The following is a 23735-nucleotide window of genomic DNA, read 5'->3' on the forward strand; positions in this document are numbered from 1 at the left end:
TTAAATCCTAATGGGGTATATTGTTTAAACATATCTCTACCTCCTCTACCTTTTCCTCTCAAATACCCTCTACCTCTACCTCTCAAATATCTTCTACCTCTTCCTCCAGCTAATCCTTGGGCATTTACAAAAGCAGCTCCTAGAATAGCAGCTTTTTGTTTCCTATCTTTTATTTTTTCTTTTTCCTGATTTTTCTTTTCCTCCTCTTCCCTATTGTTATACACCTTATAAGCAATTTCAATTAACTGTGGTATAGTCATTCCTGTAATCCCATCCACTTTCTGCAATTTCTTTTGAATATCTGGAGCAGCTTGCCCTACAAACAAAGTAGTAAATATTGCTCTATTCTCATCACTCTCAGGATCTAAGTCTGTCCATTTCCTAGCTGCCTCACATAATCGTTCATAAAAGGCAGATGGGTCCTCTGTTTTTCCTTGAATTATTTGAGTCAATTTCGCCAAATTCTTTGGGTGGGATATTCCATTCTTTACTCCATACAAAATTAATTGTTGATACTGTTTAATCATCAATTTCCCGTCATTGCTATTGGGAATCCAATTTGGGTCTTGAGTTGGCATAAAATGAGCAGGACCTTCTCTTGCATTTATTCTCTCGTTTTCCATATTTGCTTTTTCTAATACTACCCTCTTTTCTTCAGGAGTAAACAAATTATTCAAAAGAATTTGAATATCTTGCCAATCTGGATTATGATTTTCAATAATTGTTTGAAAAGATCTATACACCTTTTCAGGATTTTCTCTATATGATCCTGCTAACTCCTTCCAATTCATTAAATCAGAAGTTGTAAATGGTACTTTCACAAATACTGGCTCCCCCCTTGGGCCCACTGCCTGGCGAAGGGGTGCTAACAATACAGACCCTTGCTGGGTTCTAGTCCTGCCAGCTATCGGACTAAAAGTATTGCTTCCTCTTGCTTCGGTTTCAGAAGTTTCATTTTTATTTGGTGGTACTAACATTTGTGTATCCTCCTCTTCTTCTCCTAGTTTTAAACATCATTTTCCTATGCTACAAGCAGAACAACAATGCACTTTTGGTTCCTTATTTTCCATCATCATCATCATCATTACATTAGAATCTGAATCTAAAAGTTTACATTTTTTCCAAATTTCATGATCATTTCTCAAAGAAAAAAAAAACAAATTACATAAGGTACCTCATAACATTAATTGTAAAATAGTATTATATTGCAAGGTTCCCAATTCTGGCCATTTTTCCTCATCTTCTAATTTATACATTGGCCACCATTTAGTACAATATTCAATTAATTTATCCTTTCTCAAAGGATTACCCCCAAATTTTCCCCAATGTTTAATGATGCATCCTAAGGGGGAACAAGGTGTTACTTTTGATGGTTGAGCTCCCATATCTTTACCAAAAAAGAACGTTCTTAACCACAACTTCATATACTCCAGTCGTCACTGTCAAACGCATATGAATATACCGGTTTACCCCTGGCGCCTACAACTTCATATACGCCAGTCATCACTGTCAAACGCATATGAATATACCTCTTTACCTGTGGCCACAATTCCTTACCAAATACATGCATGCACAATTTTATACCCCAGAACAATATCTCTTTTACCTTAGCGTTGCACCGTTGAGTCGCTCACCTGCTCTGGTTGGGGAGAATACTCACGGAGTCCCCGATCAAAAGGTCGGTGCGCGCTGGAGTCCAGAGAGCAGGGTCTCCCCACCGAGAGCCGGCAAGTCGATCCGGGCAAGGCTTCACAGCAGTCCCATCTGGGTCGCCAAAAACTGTTGTCCGAAAAGCGGATTCGTGCCCGGCGTGCAAGTAACCAATTCCACACGCTCAGGAGAGATATTGTTTTATTCAGGCCTGGGTGCTCGGTGGACTTGCCACAAATCAAGCACACCTGGTCTAGTCACCTTTCTGTTTATATCCATGCTTCTCATGCATATTTTAAATTTCTCTTTTACATATTCATTACATTTCTGAGAACTCATTATAATATTACATCATCTTAAACACATGCACACTAAAGCCTTTAGGGTTTTCTTGAGGGTCTCGGGTGGTCTCTGGTGGTCGTTAGGGTAGTGAACTCTTCATGAACTTATTTCCTCTTTACCTTCTAGGGTCGCAATTTGTCCCTGAGCCATGCTTGGACCACGTTTGTTTATAGTTTCCAAGGTTATTCTTCACTAGAGCCTAACGATGCTTCCAGGATACACAATTTAGACTAGTTACAATTCTACACACCTGCAAACACAACACCTGCTAGTTACCTAACTTCTAAGCAACAAGTCTTCATTGTTTAGAATTACAGAAGCGAACAGTAAAATTACAGAAGCAAGCAGTATGTAATAGTAGATACTGTACCTACTACATCAACATCATAACTAAAGCCAAGTGAGAGCTGCTATACTCAGTTACACTCCCGCTTCCAGAAAGCCACAGAACTTATTTCTAAAGGCACGCATCCTTTGTCGCCTTTGAATGCCGCTTCTTGCTCTGCAAAAAGCTGTTTGTTGTGAAGACAACTATCCACAAGATAACATAGGCTTTCATGCATAGTGGCTATATGTAGTTTTTAAGCCTATTTGCAAAGTCCATCCTGGAAACTAAGAGCAGACTGGAAAAGGAACCACATTCGCATTTGCCAAAGGGCCCAGAGTTTGCCAAAGTAGCCTGAAGTACAATTGACCTGGTGTGGGGCTGGAGCACATCACTGACATGAAGTGGCTCCAGGCTGCGGGAGCTCTGCCCACTCATGAGGGTCTCCCCCAAGCACTGCCAGCCCCTTGTTGCAGAGAGACCAACCTCTCGGCCACAGCAGCACCCATGTGCCTACCACAGACCGGCACATAGTTTTTGAGCCTATTCAGAGAGCAGTGCAACATGGATAATACATTAACTTTTCAGATCTGATCCAGACACAGAGTCAAGCTCATGCCCGGTATGAACCACTCCAGAAATCAGTGTTTATATACACCACGTGTGAATTTGATTCCAAGCTCTACTGACAAAAATCCATGTTTTAGAGCCATCTTGACAGGTCTCTGCAGAACAGGCAGTTTCCAATTTTTCAAACTTGCAAAGGCAAAGTGCCTTTCCTAGAGTACTGCAGTAATAAGCGCAGTATGAAGACTACTCCACACTTATTAACAGAGCTAAACACTTTATCTTTTCTGACCAAAGAATGCAGACACTGACATCCAAAGATAAACAGGATACCGAAGAGCACACAAGCGTGCCTGAGGCAGCAGGAGCTGACCCTTGAGGATCCAGGGGCCAAGGAACCCCAGAGCACACTGCACCTTTGTGGTTTTCACAAACATTTACTTCAGAAGTTAAAGTTCAGCAGCCATACCAAACTTAATGAAAACTGTTCAAAGGATTCAATTCATGATAGAGGGGAAAAAAGGATGAAAACTGCCATAAAAGAGTCAATGAAAACAAGGGATTTCAAGATAGGGAGGCAATTTAGAAATAAATCCTTAACGGGTTAAATTGGTGGATCGTTAAGGATGTGGCCCACATTTCTGCAGCATGCAAATTCTGCTGCTCATTTTCTACCAGTTAGTTAAAGATGATTTGCAATTGAGCGTACAGGTGAGAAAAGAAAAAAAATTCAGTCTTGCTGCTCTTTTTTATAGCTCATTAATCTGCTAAAATTATATTCAGTCATTTTCTTGCGTGGTGTTCTATCCCATATAAATGCCTTCAAAACTGGAACTTAAAAGTACTGAAACCTTTTAAATGCAATAAAAAGTTTGGCACATTAAGGATATAGCTCAGTTAGTCCACATTCCCCACCAGCCTTGGCTCTGCTTCCTGCATTGACTCTGCTTTGTGACATTGGGTTTTTCCCTGTGCGAGAGACATGATTTGTACGATTCCCAAAATGCTCTGTGTCGGCTTGGTTGGGATTCTCACATACAGCTATGACTTCGGGGGTGATGAGGAGCAAAAGCAACTCAAAGTCAGCCCACAGAGACACTAGCACAGGATTATATCCTGAGGAAGGCCATCAGGAGAGGTATGCAGGAACTACCCCTTATTGCAATGTGCATGGCCTACATTGCTGCACAAATGCTGCACTTTTACAAAGTCGTCATTAGTCAAGTGTGTTTGAATGCATTTTCACCTAATATTTTTGCTATGCAGCTTCTGATCAAAAAGGGATGCTTACTTGTTTATATCATTATTTTCATGATTGCGCTTAATAGTTTAAGAGTCTTACTCCTCAGAAAACAGTATAGATTTGCTTTGGTCTTTCCGAGTTGTTTAAATTATACATGTAATATATACAGTTCAGTTTTGAAAAACAGATAAAAAAGATGAACAATAGACTTGTCTCTCATTTCTCCCCATGATATTCACTTATCAGTTCTGCATGAAGCTGGCACAAAAGTCAGTAAGTAGCAATCCAAAAATATCTGGCAATGACCTCTGGAGCAGAGAAACAACATGAGAGCGCTTCTGTCTGGAGCTTTTCAAATCTTTGCTTTTGGCTTGACTTTCACAGGATGCTGCAAGCTCCACGGACAGGACCGAGAGGTGTCAGACTGGGGGTGCCTGTGCTTGGAGAGCAACTCCTTCCACCAGCAGCCCTCCACAGGCTACCCCAGATATACAGCTTTAATTACAAAAAGGTGGTTCTACTCACCGAATGTTCGGATGACGTCACTCAGTGCGCTGGGGGGGCTGGATCCATAGGAGTTTGCTGCTCAGATGGCAAACTGATACTTGGTATTTGGGAGAAGTCCCTTGAGAACCATGGACTCTATCTGGATCTGCTCTCTTATTACTGTCCAATTGCTGTCAAGGTCTGGCCTTCAGGATCAAAAAAGCCAAGATCATAAATAATTAAAGCTGGCTGTATAAAATAATTGCCTTTAAACTTTCCTTGGAAACACACAAAATAAATGAGAGATAAGCCTGCTAAATCATCACTGAAATCTTTCACTCTTGAGGGGCCAGACTCTGAAACCATTACTAAGCTGCAAAGCTTACGATATGGAAACAATGCACCATACAGTGATATGAAAACAATATTCTGATTTTGCTTATAAAGCCAAGGAGGTTGTTTAGAGGACAGTTTGACAACTCAAGTTCTGTTTATCTGTTTTTGTGGATTTTGGGTTCACAGTTTCCAAGTGGAGGTATATTACCTGCAGTTCCCTATCCCCTATTTGGCTGTATAAAGCAATACTTCACAAAAGAGTGAAACATTCTGATTTATTCCTAAGAGCTTGTGCTCTAATGCCGCTAAGTCCCCTCAAACATATACAAGCATTAGAAGGATGAGAATCATAGAATCATTTAGGTTGGAAAAGACCTTTAAGATCATCGAGTCCAACCGTTAACCTAACACTACCAAGTCCACCACTAAACCATGTCCCTAGGCACCACATCTACACATCTTTTAAATACCTCCAGGGATGGTGACTCAACCACTTCCCTGGGCAGCCTGTTCCAATGCTTGACAACCCTTTCGGTGAAGAAATTTCTCCTGATATCCAATCTAAACTTCCCCTGGTGCAACTTGAGGCTGTTTCCTCTCGTCCCATCACTTGCTACTTGGGAGAAGAGACTAACACCGACCTTGTTACGACCTCCTTTCAGGTAGTTGTAGAGCACGATAAGGTCTCCCCTCAGCCTCCTTTTCTCCAGGCTAAACAGTCCTAGTTCCCTCAGCTGCTCCTCATAAGACTTGTTCTCCAGACTCTTCACCAGCTTCGTTGCTCTTCTTTGGATGCGCTCGAGCACCTCACCTTGAGTGGATCCCATCTGGCCCCATACACTTGTGTGTGTCTAAGTGGTGTAGCAGGTCGCTAACCATTTCCCCTTGGATTATGGGGACTTCGTTCTGCTCCCTGTCCCTGTCTTCCAGCTCAGGGGGCTGGGTACCCCAAGAACAACTGGTCTTACCATTAAAGACTGAGGCAAAGAAGGCATTAAGTACCTCAGCCTTTTCCTCATCCTTTGTCACTATGTTTCCCCCCACATCCAATAAAGGATGGAGATTCTCCTTAGCTCTCCTTTTGTTGTTAAGGTATTTAAAGAAACATTTCTTATTTTCTTTTACCGCAGTAGCCAGATTAAGTTCTAGTTGGGCTTTGGCCCTTCTAATTTTCTCCCTGCATAGCCTCATGACATCTTTGTAGTCCTCCTGAGTTGCCTGCCCCTCCTTCCAAAGGTCATAAACTCTATTTTTTTTCCTGAGTTCCAGCCAAAGCTCTCTGTTCAGCCAGGCCGTTCTTCTTCCCTGACGGCTTGTCTTTCGGCACATGGGGACGGCCTGCTCCTGCACCTTTAACATTTCGTTCTTGATGAATGTCCAGCCTTCCTGGACTCCTTTGCCCTTCAGGACTGCCTCCCAAGGGACTCTGTCAACCAAGCCCCTAAACAGGCCAAAGGCTGCCCTCCAGAAGTCGAAGTTCTGCTAACTACATTCCTTACTTCTCCAAGAATCGAAAATTCTATCATTTCATGATCGCTGTGCTCAAGACGGCCTCCAACCATCACATCACCCACAAGTCCTTCTCTGTTCACAAAAAACAGGTCCAGTGGGGCACCTTCCCTAGTTGGCTCACTCACCAGCTGTGTCAGGAAGTTATCTTCCACACACTCCAGGAACTTCCTAGATTCTTTCCTCTCCGCTGTATTGTATTTCCAGCAGACATCTGGTAAGTTGAAGTCCCCCATGAGAACAAGGGCTAGCGATTGTGAGACTTCTGCCAGCCTCTGGTAGAATATTTCGTCTGCCTCTTCATCCTGGTTAGGTGGTCTATAACAGACTCCCAGCAGGATATCTGCCTTGTTGGCCTTTCCCCTGATTCTTACCCATAAACACTTGACCCTTTCATCACCATCGTCAACCTCTAGACAGTCAAAACACTCCCTAACATACAGGGCTACCCCATCACCTCTCCTTCCTTGCCTATCACTTCTGAAGAGCTTATAGCCATCCATTGCAGCACTCCAGTTGTGTGAGTCATCCCACCATGTTTCCGTGATTGCAATTATATCATAGTTTTGCAGCTGCACAATGGCTTCCAGCTCCTCCTGTTTCTTGCCCATGCTGCGTGCATTGGCGTAGATGCACCTCAGTTGGGCTATTGATCCTGCCACCTTTTTTGGGGAAGAGGCCCTAATTCCTATGTGACTGTTCTCAGGCGCTTCCGTGGTTTCTAATGCATCAACAAAATCCAACACTTGATTCCCCAGGCAATTAGGTTAATCCACCCACAGTGGAAAATCTGGATCCAAAGTCTTCTTCCCAGAAATGACCAAAAAACCAGAACAATAATGCAGAGAACCTGGCCTATGTATGTAGATTTTGCAACAAAATTCCCATGTCTGCCTTTGAACAATGCCTGGTTAAATCCTGATTCATACTGGAAGCCAGCTGCCAAGAAATGCTTGCTCTAAGTGCCGTTCTAATCCATCTGAAATCAGTAAAACCATTCACATGTCAGTTTGGTCTCAACACCGATGTAGGAAAACTAGAAATGCTTAAGTTCATATACAGAGGGACATCTGAAAGGGAAGGGCTACTGATGCTTTCACACCGTTTCTACTCTCTCTAAAAGTGGTCTCTTCTTACGAAAGAGAAAATGGAATGAGAAGGCAAATGAATATAAGCAAAATAAAAATGTAAACATTAAGTCTAGGCCACCCAAAATACTCAAATTGAAGCCTATGAAAGTAAAATAGGGACAGAAATTACCTTTCAGAGAAAATTATTCTAGTGTCCTTTTCTAAGATGTCCTTGTGATATTTATTACAGGAAATAACCTCCAAGCGCTCCCTGAATAAGAGAATCATAGAATCATTAAGATTGGAAAAGACCTCTAAGATCATCGAGTCCAACCATCAACCCAACACCACCATGCCCACTACACCATGTCCCTAAGCGCCATATTCTACACGTCTTTTAAATACTTCCAGGGATGGTGACTCAACCACTTCCCTGGGCAGCCTGTTCCAAGGCCTGACCACTCTTTCAGTAAAGAAATTTCTCCTAATGTCCAGTCTAAACCTCCCTTGGCACAACTTGAGGCCATTTCCTCTTGTCCTATCGCTAGTTACTTGGCAGAAGAGACCAACACCCACCTCACTACAACCTCCTTCCAGGTAGTTGTAGAGCACGATAAGGTCTCCCCTGAGCTTCCTCTTCTCCAGGCTAAACAGTCCCAGTTCCCTCAGCCACTCCTCATAAGGCTTGTTCTCTAGACCCTTCACCAGCTTCGTTGCCCTTCTCTGGACACGCTCCAGCAACTCAATGTCCTTCTTGTAGTGAGGGGCCCAAAACAGAACACAGTATTCGAGGTGCGGCCTCACCAGTGCCGAGTACAAAGGGACAATCACCTCCCTAGTCCTGCTGGCCACACTATTTCTAATACAGGCCAGGATGCCGTTGGCCTTCTTGGCCACCTGGGCACACTGCCGGCTCATGTTCAGCTGGCTGTCAACCAGCACCCCCAGGTCCTTTTCCTCTGGGCAGCTTTCCAGCCACTCTTCCCCAAGCCTGTAGTGTTGCCTGGGGTTGTTGTGGCCCAAGTGCAGGACCCGGCACTTGGCCTTGTTGAATCTCATACAGTTGGCCTCAGCCCATCAATCCAGCCTGTCCAGGTCCCTCTGCAGAGCCTTCCTACCATCGAGCAGATCAACACTCCCACCCAACTTGGTGTCGTCTGCAAACTTACTGAGGGAGCACTCGATCCCCTCATCCAGATCATTGATAAAGATATTAAACAGAACTGGCCCCAACACTGAGCCCTGGGGAACACCGCTCGTGACCGGCCGCCAACTGGATTTAACTCCGTTCACCACAATTCTCTGGGCTCGGCCGTCCAGCCAGTTTTTTACCCAGCAAATACACCTGTCTAAGCCATGAGTCGCCAGCTTCTCTAGGAGAATGCCATGGGAGACAGTGTCAAAGGCTTTACTGAAGTCCAGGTAGACCACATCCACAGTCTTTCCCTCATCCACTAGATGGGTCACCTGGTCATAGTTGGTCAAGCAGGACCTGCCTTCCATGAACCCGTGCTGGCTGGGCCTGATCCCCTGGTTGTCCCACACATGCCTTGTGAGCGCCCTCAAGACAAACCGCTCCATAATCTTCCCTGGCACCGAGGTCAGGCTGACAGGCCTGTAGTTCCCTGGATCCTCCTTCTGGCCCTTCTTGTAGATGGGCGTCACATTGGCAAGCCTCCAGTCATCCGGGACCTCCCCTGTTAACCAGGACTGCTGATAAATGATGGAGAGTGGCTCGGCAAGCTCCTCCGCCAGCTCCCTCAGTACCCTTGGGTGGATCCCATCCGGCCCCACAGACTTGTGAGTGTCCAGGTGGCGTAGCAGGTCATTAAGTGCTTCCTCTTGGATTATGGGGGCTTCATTCTGCTCTCTGTCCCTGTCTTCCAGCTCAGGGGGCTGAGTACCCTGAGGATAACTGCTCTGACTATTAAAGACTGAGGCAAAGAAGGCATTAAGTACCTCAGCCTTTTCCTTGTCCTCGGTGGCAATGTTCCCCCCCGCATCCAATAGAGGATGGAGATTCTCCTTGGCTCTCTTTTTGTCATTCATATATTTGTAAAAATATTTTTTGTTGTCTCTTATGACAGTGGCCAGATTGCGTTCTAGCTGGGCTTTTGCCTTTCTAATTTTCTCTCTGCATGACCTAACGAGATCCCTGTACTCTTCTTGTGTTGCCTGCCCCTTCTTCCACAAGTGATAAACTCTCCTTTTTTTCCTGAGTCCCAGCCAGAGCTCCCCATTCAGCCAGGCCAGTCGCCTTCCCCACCCATTCTTCTTACGGCACATGGGGACAGCCTGCTCCTGCGTCTTTAAGACTTCCTTCTTGAAGAACATCCAGCCTTCCTGGACCCCTTTGCCCTTCAGGACTGTCTCCCAAGGGACCCTCTCAACCAGTGTCCTGAGCAGGCCAAAGTCCGCCCTCTGGAAGTCCATGGTAGCGGTTTTGCTGGCCCCCCTCCTTACTTCACCAAGTATTGAGAATTCTACCATTTCATGGTCAGTAAGCCCAAGCCGGCCTCCGACCACCACATCTCCCACCAGTCCTTCTCTGTTTGTGAACAGCAGGTCAAGCGAGGCACCTTCCCTGGTCGGCTCACTTACCAGCTGTGTAAGGAAGTTACCTTCCACACACTCCAGGAACCTCCTCGACTGTTTCCTCTCTGCCATGTTGTATTTCCAGTAGACGTCCGGTAAGTTAAAGTCCCCCACGACAACAAGGGCTAGCGATTGTGAGACTTCTGCCAGCCGCTTGTAGAATACTTCATCTGCTTCTTCATCCTGGTTAGGTGGTCTATAACAGACTCCCAGCAGGATATCTGCCTTGTTGGCCTTCCCCCTCATCCTTACCCACAAGCACTCGACCTCGTCATCACTACCATTGAGCTCTAGACAGTCGAAGCACTCCCTAACATACAGGGCTACTCCACCGCCTCTCCTTCCTCGCCTGTCCCTTCTGAAGAGCTTATAGCCATCCATTGCAGCACTCCAGTTGTGAGACTCATCCCACCATGTTTCTGTGATGGCGACTAAGTCGTAGCTATCCTGCTGCACAATGGCTTCCAGCTAATCTACCAATGTTTACATAGGACTAGCTGCAAATGTCTCCAACAGTCTTCCAAGAAAAATGATAGCACAAGGCAGGCATTTTGCATTTGTTTATTTGCAGCTACAAGGAAATGCCAAAGTTAATGCATGTTTTCTTTTATCAGTCAATACAAGATTTATTGATCTTTTCTTTGTGCCAGCAGGGCAAATGCCCTGGCAAAGCAGTAGCTCCCAGCTGCCTGGCTCCTGTGTGCAATGGCACACAGGATGTGAATATTTCATTGTCTCACTAAAAATAAAAATAAAATCAGACCATCTTAAGTCACCCTCCACCACCATTTCTTGGTAGACAGGAGGGCATTTTTTTTTTGGCTACTTTTTCATTGTTTCCCTTCTCTGAGCTTTTGATGCATGGGCCAAAATGAAAATGTATAGTGTTTTCCATATGAAAGCTGTTAACATTGCTTCCTTCCTTGCTTAGTAGTGTTTTCAATTTTCCTATACACATCTTTTTTTTTGGCTCCAATTTCAATCCAAAGAATTCCTGCTAGTTCAAGAACTGCCTTATAGTCACTTTGCAACAGACCCTGCTGATGTCAGTGCCTGAATGGAAACACACGCCTCTGATGAAGGGACCCAAAGGAGGTATTGCTCTCTACAAAGATTTAGGAGATAACACAAACTGTAGGCTAGCCTTCAACTTCACTGAACGCCTCTCACAAGACTTCCTTCTACAGAAGCGAATAATAAAGGAAATGCCTGCAAACGTGTAAGTATCTGCAGCTGAAGGAGAGGGAAAGAGGGAGATTTATCACTTGACCTTTGCTATTTCTCCAGAACATTCCCTGTGTGAACAAATCAGGACAAGATGATAAAATGGCAAACAGATGGGGAGAGGAATACAATAAACTCAGCTGGTGACTATGTTCAGGGCCAGCCAGCTCCTGTTTTCTAAGCTTGGAACATTTTGTTGAAAACTGTCTCAGTGGTCCTTTTTGCATCAAATTTCAGTTTATGTCAACTTTTACACCGGAAGGGCTCATTTTGATGCCACTTTTCCCGTCTTTCTGCAGAGCTACGTTCCCTGGACTGGTACAGGTCTCTGTCTCTGGCCGAGACCTCGCAGGGCTGCTCCGGATGATGTATCTGTGCATGGGGAAATCAGACAACTTCCATGGGCATTTTCTGCTCTTGAAGTTACAGCTGTGCATCTCCAATGCAGAAATGCCATGCAGTAAGAATCTGGCCAGTGACAAAGTCAGAGTGTTTTTAAAATAATAAACATATGGGTAAAGTCAATAGGACTGTATGGATATAAACCGAGGGCAGAATTCTGCCGCAAATGTACCCAAAACATTTGGATTAGGGCTTTATGTTGCAATCTGGGGACTGATTCAACTTAAGAAAGGAAATCTTTCTGATGTGGAGAACAGTAATTTTATATTCACTTGAACTTCCTTTTAAAATCACCTGGAAATGATTTAGCAGAGTGAAGCACCCACTAACAATCCATTCCAGGTTTTTTGATTGTTCCTTTGTGCTGTGTTTGTACTCAAGTAGCAAATTCAGCTCTACAAAATATTTTTAAATATATTCCTAAAAATAATAAATACAGTGACAAGTACAATGCATTTTTATTTACTATGGAAAATACTCATTGTAGAAAATAATACACTATAGGATTTTTTTTTAGTAATTATTATTATTTAGCTTTATTGTGACACTTTCTACAACATATCCCAACCAATATGCCAGGTCAACTCTGAGGAAAAGAAAAATAGACAATTTTCTAACCTCATTCTTTTGATAAATCTTACTCTGATGCTGTCTAATATTGTTAAGCATTTCCTCCTCAATGCCTACATCTTCCACTCCTCTTTCTTTATTAATTATCTTTTCAGGGATTTAACCTTCACAAATAGTGAGGTAAATGTTGAGGCAGATGTATCTGTTTCATGCATTAATCAGGAAAGCGGTATTAAAGGTATTTTTGCTGGGCATTAGGAGGTGTCTCCCTGGTCAGATCTGTTGTTTCAAGTTCTTTGCAAACAAAAGCAAATATGACTGCCCGGTTCAGCGCAGCACCAGGGACAGCTAGTTCAACATGGAATGGATTCAGGGATAAACCTTTTGCAGGGGGAAGGCTTGAACTAATCAAGAAATCTTTCCACAACACTGCTGAATCTGCTCCATCCTAACATCTGTATACTGATAAATCTCCCCAGTTTTATCAGCAGAACCCACCTAGTTCATTGCAGCAGAAGTTTCATGTCACTACTGAGATATTGAAAAATTTCCCCTGCATGTCAAGATTAATATTGAAAGTTGTTGACTCCATCTACGTATCAAGGAGATGAAAAGAAAGTGATCTACTCTTTTAAGGGATACGCTGCTGAAACACTTGTGGATCTGTAGAAGCTAGCTGACTATAAAAATTTGGATAAATTAGTCTCCAAATTTAGAAGACTGGGTAGGTATTCAATAGATTACAAATTTGAGTATTCAAATGAAAATACCTAAGACATTTTTGAGAATTAATTTTTTTAATAGTATCTTCAGGAAAAAGACCCAAACTAGTATATTTAAGTCCAGGGTCTTGCTTTAGGGGCTTTCATAAGAATGCCGTTTGTCATAAAATATTTCTCAGCATAAACCAATGGACTATTAACACTGAGCCTGAAAGCTTCCAAAGACACCATTAGCTATTTTGGGTTTAACATATTCTTTTACACATTTCCTATGAACTGTGCAGTGAGCAGTGAGACCTAGATTCACCCTCCTGATTTTCAGCATTTAGCCAAGTTGGGATTGTGGTCTCCTTAGCGTCCTCTTATGGTCAACAGCAGAGCAAAGCCTGAGTTAGCCCAGCCTGTCCTACATCTGAAACCGCCTGCAGCCCTCCACTGCCTATAGTGAACCAAAAGGTCCCAAGGGAAACCCATGCAAGTGCCTAAATAAAGGCCCAAATTTAGACCCCAAGCAGAAACAGACTGCAGGTTAGCTCTGGTTCTGATTAGTTTCTGGTATGTGCAAACAATGTACTGAATTTTCATGAGGTTTTAATCCCCAATATCACAGCTGAACAAATGAAAAGAGTGTTTTTCCCTCATCTTGGTCTCCCAGCATGGTTTTTCTAGGGTAAAAGTAATAAAGTTAGTTCTAAGGGGACTGAAATGAGTTAAACAATGTCATAGTTTCTAGAGGTTTGTGCTGCACCCAAGAGAAATTATAGATTTGCATAAGGAAGTTATTAATTTTGAAAAAGCACAGGATAATATTGTATTTCTTTGACATAAGAGGGCTTAATTCTAAATTTACTTGCACTGTTTTGTTTTGGTTTTACACTGGTTTAATTTCCACAGCTTTAACTTGTGTTAATACATTTTATAGTGATTAAAACTATATGCAGCAAAAGACAATGAAGCTTAAAGTTGAATCTTTACCTCTAATTGCCATTAGGGCTTATGGTTCATTGAACTTTCTTCAAATATATAATCAAGCTTCCAAGTCTAAGAGAGCATAATCCCAAAATTAACAAATACACTTCAAGCTTAGCTTTAAACCTCAAACTAAACAGTGTAATCAAAACATTGTGCTGTTAGCAAATTCTTTCCCAAAGTCTAAAACAATGAAACACTGAAATTTCAATTACTCGCTTCTTTTGACTTAAACAGTGAAGGCAGCTTTCCACTCTCTGGCTGAACAAAAACATTCAAGGGTCCACTTTCAATGTGTCAGATGGAGATGATGGTGCCCATGTCTTCTTCCATTAGCAGGTCCCTGGTGCTATGAAGAGGTGTACATAAACCTGCAGGCTCCACTTTCCAGCAAAAGCACGGAGGCGACAGAAGTGTGGTCAATCAGAACCCAACAAAATCCCTTTCCCATCCACCGAGCAAATGAGAGTTAAGAGATGGGGAGAAAAGAGAAAGGCTCAGATAACAATTGTGTTGGAAAAATAGGTATTTCAGAAATTTCATGGTAATTCTACAGCAGAGTTTACATGATGGCCATAAGATAACTTCAGCCCTCATATCCTGCCTCCCAGTGCAATGAACACTGGATGGCTTCCCACTAAATATGGGGCATTTTGATTCAAAAACAAAGTGCAATGTAAGTTCACAAGCAGGCTTTCAGCCTGGGAATTCTTTTCATTATATCAATATCTTCTAGATTGTAACCATACTTTAAGCACTGAAAACCAATAGTTCATTCTGTCTGTTTTTACAACAACAATTCTTTTAAAAAAATGAATGTTTTCCCGAAGAACGATTTTTTGACCTTTACAGCTCAGAGTAGTTAAAGAAGCAATTCTTTCTTCTTATCCATGAACCTCAACTAACACCTGTCATCAGGTGTTCACCCAAAGGATTGAACTTCCAAAGGCTGAATTTTGCATTCATTATGAGGATAAATACAGGGGCAAGCACATGAAAATAGCTAGCTTTGTATGCAGATATTAGCTTACACAAGCATATGAACAGTCAGGTATGAATACTTGTTTGTTCATGCAGATACAACCACCTCCTCCTGACCCTTCATATGCATCTTATAAAAGCAACTTGACTGGCAACTTTTCACAGTTCAGTTCTATTTTAGAGAGTTCAACATAAAAGAAGAAAAAAAAAACCACCAACATCCCCCCCAAAAAAAAAAAAAATATAAAAAGAAAGGCCAACATTTCATGGAAACTTGATTAGCATTAGGATAACAAAGAAAGTCTGAGTCCTGCAAGCTCAAGACCCAAAAGACTTTTGTCAGATAAAACTGCCCAACATACTGAGTTTGCAATCCCCAGATTATTTCCTATAGCAGCCCAGGGTACTCCTGCTGTGGTGGTGCATTCCTTCCCCCCTGTCGTGGTTTAACCTGGCAGGCAGCCAAATACCACGCAGCCGCTCGCTCACTCCCCACCCCCCCCGCCACCCTCAGCGGGGTGGGGAGAGAATCAGAAGGGAGAGAGTGAGAAAAAAATCATGGGGTGAGATAAAGATAGTTTAATAGAACAGAAAAGAGAAAATAAAAATAATAGAATATACAAAATGAGTGATGCACAATGCAATTGCTCACCACCCGCGCTGACCGATAACCAAGTAGTGATTGCTACTTCCTGGATCATGCCTACCATTCATATACTGACCATGACGTCACATGGTATGGAATACCCCATTGGCCAGCTGCGCTGGCTGTCCTGATTATGTTCCCTCCCATCTTGTGTACCTAGCTCAGTCAGTAGGCATGGGAGGTGTCCTTGGACTAGGAGGGCACTTAGCAACAACTGAAAACATCAGTGTGTTATCAACATTCTCCTCGTACTAAATCCAAAACACAGCACTAGGAAGAAATTTAACCCTATCCCAGCTGAAACCAGGACAGTATCCACCCCTTATTCTATACCAGGTGGCTTTTGCCAAATGTGTATCCCAATGCTTGAATGTCCCACCACCCATTGCTCTCAGCGTAGTCTTTAGCAGTCCATTGTATCGTTCGATTTTCCCAGAGGCTGGTGCATGGTAGGGGATGTGATAGACCCACTCAATGCCATGCTCTTTGGCCCAGGTGTCTAGGAGGGTGTTTCGGAAATGAGTCCCGTTGTCTGACTCAATTCTTTCTGGGGTGCCATGTCGCCATAGGACTTGCTTTTCAAGGCCCAGGATGGTGTTCCGGGCGGTGGCATGGGGCACAGGGTATGTTTCTAGCCATCCTGTGGTTGCTTCCACCATGGTGAGCACATAGCGCTTGCCGTGGTGGGTTTGTGGGAGTGTGATATAATCAATCTGCCAGGCCTCCCCATATTTATATTTCAACCATCGTCCTCCATACCAAAGAGGCCTTACTCGCTTGGCTTGCTTGATTGCAGCGCATGTTTCACATTCATGGATAACCTGTGCAATAGCGTCCATGGTCAAGTCCACCCCTCGATCACGACCCCATCTATATGTTGCATCTCTTCCTTGATGGCCTGAGGCGTCATGGGCCCACCGAGCTATAAATAATTCACCCTTATGTTGCCAGTCCAGATCTACCTGAGCCACTTGGATCTTAGCAGCCTGGTCCACCTGCTGGTTGTTTTGGTGCTCTTCAGTGGCCCGACTCTTGGGTACGTGAGCATCTACGTGACGTACTTTTACAACCAGGTTCTCTACCCGGGCAGCAATATCTTGCCACAATGCGGCAGCCCAGATGGGTTTACCTCTGCGCTGCCAGTTGTTCTGCTTCCATTGCTGCAACCACCCCCACAGGGCATTTGCCACCATCCATGAGTCAGTATAGAGATAGAGTACTGGCCATTTTCCTCATTCAGCAATGTCCAAGGCCAGCTGGATGGCTTTCACCTCTGTCAAACTGAATCGACTCACCTTCTCCTTCAGCAGTTTCTGCAACTTGTCGTATAGGACTCCATACAGCATCTTTCCACCTCCGATGCTTTCCCACAAGGCGACAGGACCCATCAGTGAACAGGGCATATTGCTTCTCGTTTTCTGGTAGTTTGTTATATAGTGGGGCCTCTTCAAAACGCATCACCTCCTCCTCTGGGGATATTCCAAAATCTTTGCCTTCTGGCCAGTTCGTGATCACTTCCAAGATTCCTGGGCGACTGGGGTTTCCTATTCGGGCCCGTTGTGTGATCAGTGCGACCCACTTACTCCACGTAGCATCGGTTGCATGATGTGTAGAGGGGACCCTCCCTTTGAACATCCAGCCCAGCACCGGCAGTCGGGGTGCCAGGAGGAGCTGTGCTTCAGTACCAACCACTTCCAAAGCAGCTCAAACGCCTTCATATGCTGCCAATATCTCTTTCTCAGTTGGAGTGTAGCGGGCCTCGGATCCTCTGTATCCCCGACTCCAGAACCCTAAGGGTCGACCTCGAGTCTCCCCTGGTGCTTTCTGCCAGAGGGTCCAGGTAGGACCATTCTCCCCGGCTGCGGTGTAGAGCACATTCTTTACATCTTGTCCTGCCCGGACTGGCCCAAGGGCTACTGCATGAACTATCTCCTGTTTAATTTGTTCAAAGGCTTGCTGTTGCTAAGGGCCCCATTTGAAGTCGTTCTTCTTCCTGGTCACTTGATAGAGAGGGCTTACGATCAGGCTATAATTTGGAATATGCATTCTCCAAAAACCCACAACGCCTAAGAAAGCTTGTGTTTCCTTTTTGCTAGTTGGTGGGGACATGGCTGTTATTTTGTTGATCACATCCATTGGGATCTGACAACGTCCATCTTGCCATTTTATTCCTAAAAACTGGATCTCCTGTGCAGGTCCCTTGACCTTACTTTGGTTTATGGCAAAGCCGGCCTTCAGAAGGATTTGGACTATTCTCTCCCCTTTCTCAAAAACTTCCTCTGCTGTGTTGCCCCACACGATGATGTCATCAATGTATTGCAGGTGTTCCGGAGCCTCACCCTGTTCCAGTGCAGTGTGGATCAGTCCATGGCAAATGGTAGGGCTGTGTTTCCACCCCTGGGGCAGTCGGTTCCAGGTGTACTGGACACCCCTCCAAGTGAAAACAAACTGCGGCCTGCACTCTGCCGCTAAAGGGATTGAAAAGAACGCATTAGCGATATCAGTGGTGGCGTACCACTTGGCTGCCTTTGACTCCAGTTCGTATTGGAGTTCTAGCATGTCTGGCATGGCAGCACTCAGTGGCGGCGTGACTTCATTCAGGCCACAATAGTCTACTGTTAGTCTCCACTCTCCATTAGACTTTCGCACTGACCATATGGGACTGTTAAAGGGTGAGCAAGTCTTGCTGATCACTCCTTGGCTCTCCAGTCGACGAATCAGCTTATGGATGGGAATCAGGGAGCCTCGGTTGGTGCGATATTGCCGCCTGTGCACTGTTGTGGTAGCGATCAGCACCTGTTGTTCTTTGACCCTCAGCAACCCCACAACAGAAGGATCCACCGAGAGACCAGGCAAGGTGGACAGCTGTTTAGTTTCCTCCGTCTCCAGGGCAGCTATACCAAAAGCCCACCGGTACCCTTTTGGGTCCTTGAAATACCCTCTCCTGAGGTAGTCTATGCCAAGGATGCACGGAGCCTCTGGGCCAGTCACAATGGGGTGCTTCTGCCACTCATTCCCGGTTAGGCTCACTTCAGCCTCCAGTGCAATTAGCTCTTGGGATCCCCCTGTCACTCCAGAAACACAAATGGGTTCTGACCCTTTATAGCTTGATGGCATCAGGGTACACTGTGCACTGGTGTCTATGAGAGCCTTATACTCCTGTGGGTCTGATGTGCCAGGCCATCGAATCCACACAGTCCAATAATCCCGGTTGTCCCTTTCTTCCACCTGGCTGGAGGCAGGGCCCCTCTAGTTCTGGTCACAGTATCCGCTTCTCACTTCTTGCAAACGTGAGTCAAGAATTTCTTCATCACAATCCAAAGTAAGATCAGCCCTTCTACTCTGTCTGGGGAACTGTTCACTGGAAACTGGACCATCATGAGACAGGTTTTTCCTGAAAACTGGAGCAGCATTTTTCCTGGGATAACCCCCTTGTGTCATTGTTTTTCCTTGCAAGTCACGTACCCGTGCCTCTAGGGTCAAGGTAGGTTTTCCATCGCACTGCCTCATGTCCTCTCCGTGGTCACGCAGGTAAAACCACACGGTGCCCCGGGGTGTGTACCTACGATGTCTCCTCTCTTGAGCAGAGGGACGCCTGCTCCTTATGGCTGAGACACTGGCCCGTGCAGGTGGGGAGCAGGACATATCCTCTTTGAGTTGCTGGACCTCCTGAGACAGTTTCTCCACAGCAGAGACACAGGCCCGTAGGGAGGAAGAGAGACTTTCTTCATATTGCCGGAGTTGGCCAGCCAGTTCATCCAATGTTTGTTCCTCTCCATCTCTCCAGGTCATTACTGCCAATGAGTTTGCATGTGACGCTGGTGCGCTCCGTACAAACTTCTGCCACATGGGTCGCGTGCATTTGACTTCATCTGGGTCTTTGGATAACTGCTCGTTGTTCAGATCATCATAAATCACCTCCAGCACGGCTTATTCTCTCAGGTACTGGATACCTCTCTCCATGGTGGTCCACTTGCCTGGGTGGCATATAACATCTTCCTTGAAGGGATACCTTTCCTTCACGCCTGACAGGAGTCGCCTCCAGAGGCTGAGGACTTGTTCCCCTTGTCCAATTGCTTTGTCAATGCCCCCTTCCCTAGAAAGGGATCCCAGCTGCTTGGCTTCCCTACCCTCCAATTCCAGGCTACTGGCCCTGTTATCCCAGCATCAGAGCAGCCAGGTGACAATGTGCTCCCCTGGACGACCTCTGAAGTCTTTTCGCATATCTCCCAGCTCACCCAGGGATAGGGATCGGGTGGTTACCATCTCATTTACGGGTTCTGCCTCCTCCTCCTCCTGTTCTCGCGATGGCCCTGGTTCATCTTCATCCCTTACTAGACGAGCTGATTTTCTTGCGCATTTTCTTTTTGTATAGGGGCGACTGATACCGGCATGGGTTGGTTCTCTGTCGCAAGTGGTGGAGTAGCTGCCGTGCCTGCTGTGGGGGGTGAGGGAGCCGCTGTGCTTGCCGTGGGGGGTGGAGTAGCCACAGGGCCTGTTGCTTTGTCATCAGCTCCAGAGACCTTTTCTTCCCCTTGGGGGTTCTGAGTGGTGTTAAACAGGGCTCAGTAGGCGTTGTCCAGGCCCCAGCACATTGCAGTGATTTGCGTCTCCCTAGAATTGCCAGGGTGACAGCATACTTCTTCCAAATATTCTACTAATTTTTCAGGGTTCTGCACTTGTTCAGGGGTGAAGTTCCAGAACACTGGCGGTGCCCACCGTCCTAGGCATTTGCCCATGCTATCCCACTCACCCTGCATTCATAACTCTCCAGCCTTGGGGCAGATCTCTGTATGACATTCTTAAATTGCTTACGAACCTTGGATAAAACCACAACAATATTCCCAAGGAGTACCAATAGATGTATCTTAACTACCCAGGGATGTTCAAGGTACTGGCAAGTTATTTTAACAAAGGAGATGACATCATAGAGGAAGGTAGCGAGGGTGCCATTCTCTATTCCAACGATGCTACAGTGCTGATCCATGAGAGAAGTGGTGTCCTGGTTTCGGCTGGGATAGGGTTAAATTTCTTCCTAGTGCTGTGTTTTGGATTTAGTATGAGGAGAATGTTGATAACACACTGATGTTTTCAGTTGTTGCTAAGTACCCTCCTAGTCCAAGGACAGCTCCCATGCCTACTGACTGAGCTAGGTACACAAGATGGGAGGAAACATAATCAGGACAGCCAGCCCAGCTGGCTAATGGGGTATTCCATACCATGTGACGTCATGCTCAGTATATGAATGGTAGGCGTGATCCAGGAAGTACCGATCGCTTCTTGGTTATCGGTCAGCGCAGGTGGTGAGCAATTGCATTGTGCATCACTCATTTTGTATATTTTATCATTATCATTATTATTTTCCCTTTTTCTGTTCTATTAAACTGTCTTTATCTCAACCCACGAGTTTTTCTCGCTCTTACCCTTCCGATTCTCTCCCCGCCCCGCTGGGGGGTGGGGGGAGTGAGTGAGCAGCTGCATGGTATTTGGCTGCCTGCCGAGTTAAACCATGACAGTCCTTTTTGGCGCCCAACGTGGAGCTCAAAGGGTTGAAATAACGACACATCTGACCCGAACGGGTTAAAACAAATTTGTTATAAGCATTCATTATATCAGTTTAGTACACAATGTTGGTTGTGATGCCATCAAACTATAAAGGGGCAGAACCCATCTGTAGTTCTGGAGTGACAGGGGGATCCCAAGAGCTAACTGTATCGGAGGCCGAAGTGAGCCTAACCGGGAATGAGTGGCAGAAGCACCCCATTGTGACTGGCCCAGAGGCTCCGTGCATCCTTGGCATAGACTACCTCAGGAGAGGGTATTTCAAGGACCCAAAAGGGTACCGGTGGGCTTTTGGTATAGCTGCCCTGGAGACGGAGGAAATTAAACAGCTGTCCACCTTGCCTGGTCTCTCGGAGGACCCTTCTGTTGTGGGGTTGCTGAGGATCGAAGAACAGCAGGTGCCGATCGCTACCACAACAGTGCACCGGCGGCAATATCGCACCAACCGAGACTCTCTGATTCCCATCCATAAGCTGATTCGTCGACTGGAGAGCCAAGGAGTGATCAGCAAGACTCGCTCACCCTTTAACAGTCCCATATGGCCAGTGCGAAAGTCCAACGGAGAGTGGAGACTAACAGTAGACTATCGTGGTCTGAACGAAGTCACACCGCCACTGAGTGCTGCCGTGACGGACATGCTAGAACTTCAATATGAACTGCAGTCAAAGGCAGCCAGGTGGTTCGCCACAAATGATATCGCTAATGCGTTCTTCTCAATCCCTTTGGCGGCAGAGTGCAGGCCACAGTTTGCTTTCACTTGGAGGGGCGTCCAGTACACCTGGAACCGACTGCCCCAGGGGTGGAAACACAGCCCTACCATTTGCCATGGACTGATCCACACTGCACTGGAACAGGGTGAGGCTCCAGAACACCTGCAATACATTGATGACATCATCGTGTGGGGCAACACAGCAGAAGAAGTTTTTGAGAAAGGGGAGAAAATAATTCAAATCCTTCTGAAAGCCGGTTTTGCCATGAAACAAAGTAAGGTCAAGGGACCTGCACAGGAGATCCAGTTTTTAGGAATAAAATGGCAAGATGGACGTCGTCAGATCCCAATGGATGTGATCAACAAAATAACAGCCATGTCCCCACCAACTAGCAAAAGGGAAACACAAGCTTTCTTAGGCGTGGTGGGTTTTTGGAGAATGCATATTCCAGATTACAGCCTGATTGTAAGCCCCCTCTATCAAGTGACCAGGAAGAAGAACGACTTCAGATGGGGCCCTGAGCAATGACAAGCCTTTGAACAAATTAAACAGGAGATAGTTCATGCAGTAGCCCTTGGGCCAGTCCGGGCAGGACAAGATGTAAGGAATGTGCTCTACACCGCAGCCGGGGAGAATGGTCCTACTTGGAGCCTCTGGCAGAAAGCACCAGGGGAGACTCGAGGTCGACCCTTAGGGTTCTGGAGTCGGGGATACAGAGGATCCGAGGCCCGCTACACTCCAACTGAGAAGGAGATATTGGCAGCATATGAAGGGGTTCGATCTGCTTTGGAAGTGGTTGGTACCGAAGCACAGCTCCTCCAGGCACCCCGACTGCCGGTGCTGGGCTGGATGTTCAAAGGGAGGGTCCCCTCTACACATCATGCAACCGATGCTACATGGAGTAAGTGGGTCGCACTGATCACACAACGAGCCCGAATAGGAAACCCCAGTCGCCCAGGAATCTTGGAAGTGATCACGAACTGGCCAGAAGGCAAAGATTTTGGAATATCCCCAGAGGAGGAGGAGGTGACACGTGCTGAAGAGGTCCCACTGTATAACAAACTACCAGAAATCGAGAAGCAATATGCCCTGTTCACTGATGGGTCCTGTCGCCTTGTGGGAAAGCATCGGAGGTGGAAAGCTGCTGTATGGAGTCCTATACGACAAGTTGCAGAAACTGCTGAAGGAGAAGGTGAATCGAGCCAGTTTGCAGAGGTGAAAGCCATCCAGCTGGCCTTGGACATTGCTGAACGAGAAAAATGGCCAGTACTTTATCTCTATACTGACTCATGGATGGTGGCAAATGCCCTGTGGGGGTGGTTGCAGCAGTGGAAGCAGAACAACTGGCAGCGCAGAGGTAAACCCATCTGGGCTGCCGCATTGTGGCAAGATATTGCTGCCCGAGTAGAGAACCTGACTGTAAAAGTACGTCACGTAGATGCTCACGTACCCAAGATTTGGGCCACTGAAGAACACCAAAACAACCAGCAGGTGGACCAGGCTGCTAAGATTGAAGTGGCTCAGGTGGATCTGGACTGGCAACATAAGGGTGAATTATTTATAGCTCGGTGGGCCCATGACGCCTCAGGCCATCAAGGAAGAGATGCAACATATAGATGGGCTCATGATCGAGGGGTGGACTTGACCATGGACGCTATTGCACAGGTTATCCACGAATGTGAAACGTGCGCTGCAATCAAGCAAGCCAAGTGAGTACAGCCTCTCTGGTATGGAGGACGATGGTTGAAATACAAATATGGGGAGGCCTGGCAGATTGATTATATCACACTCCCACAAACCCGCCACGGCAAGCGCTATGTGCTCAC

The 23735-nt window shown here is 45.7% G+C and overlaps 1 pseudogene; it reads right to left on the minus strand.

The window, feature by feature from the left end:
• Positions 1 to 23735, minus strand: part of LOC142074942 (pikachurin-like) — a 172274-nt pseudogene that overhangs the window by 36467 nt on the left and 112072 nt on the right.

Source organism: Calonectris borealis, chromosome W (assembly GCF_964195595.1).
Source record: "Calonectris borealis chromosome W, bCalBor7.hap1.2, whole genome shotgun sequence".
NCBI lineage: Eukaryota > Metazoa > Chordata > Aves > Procellariiformes > Procellariidae > Calonectris > Calonectris borealis.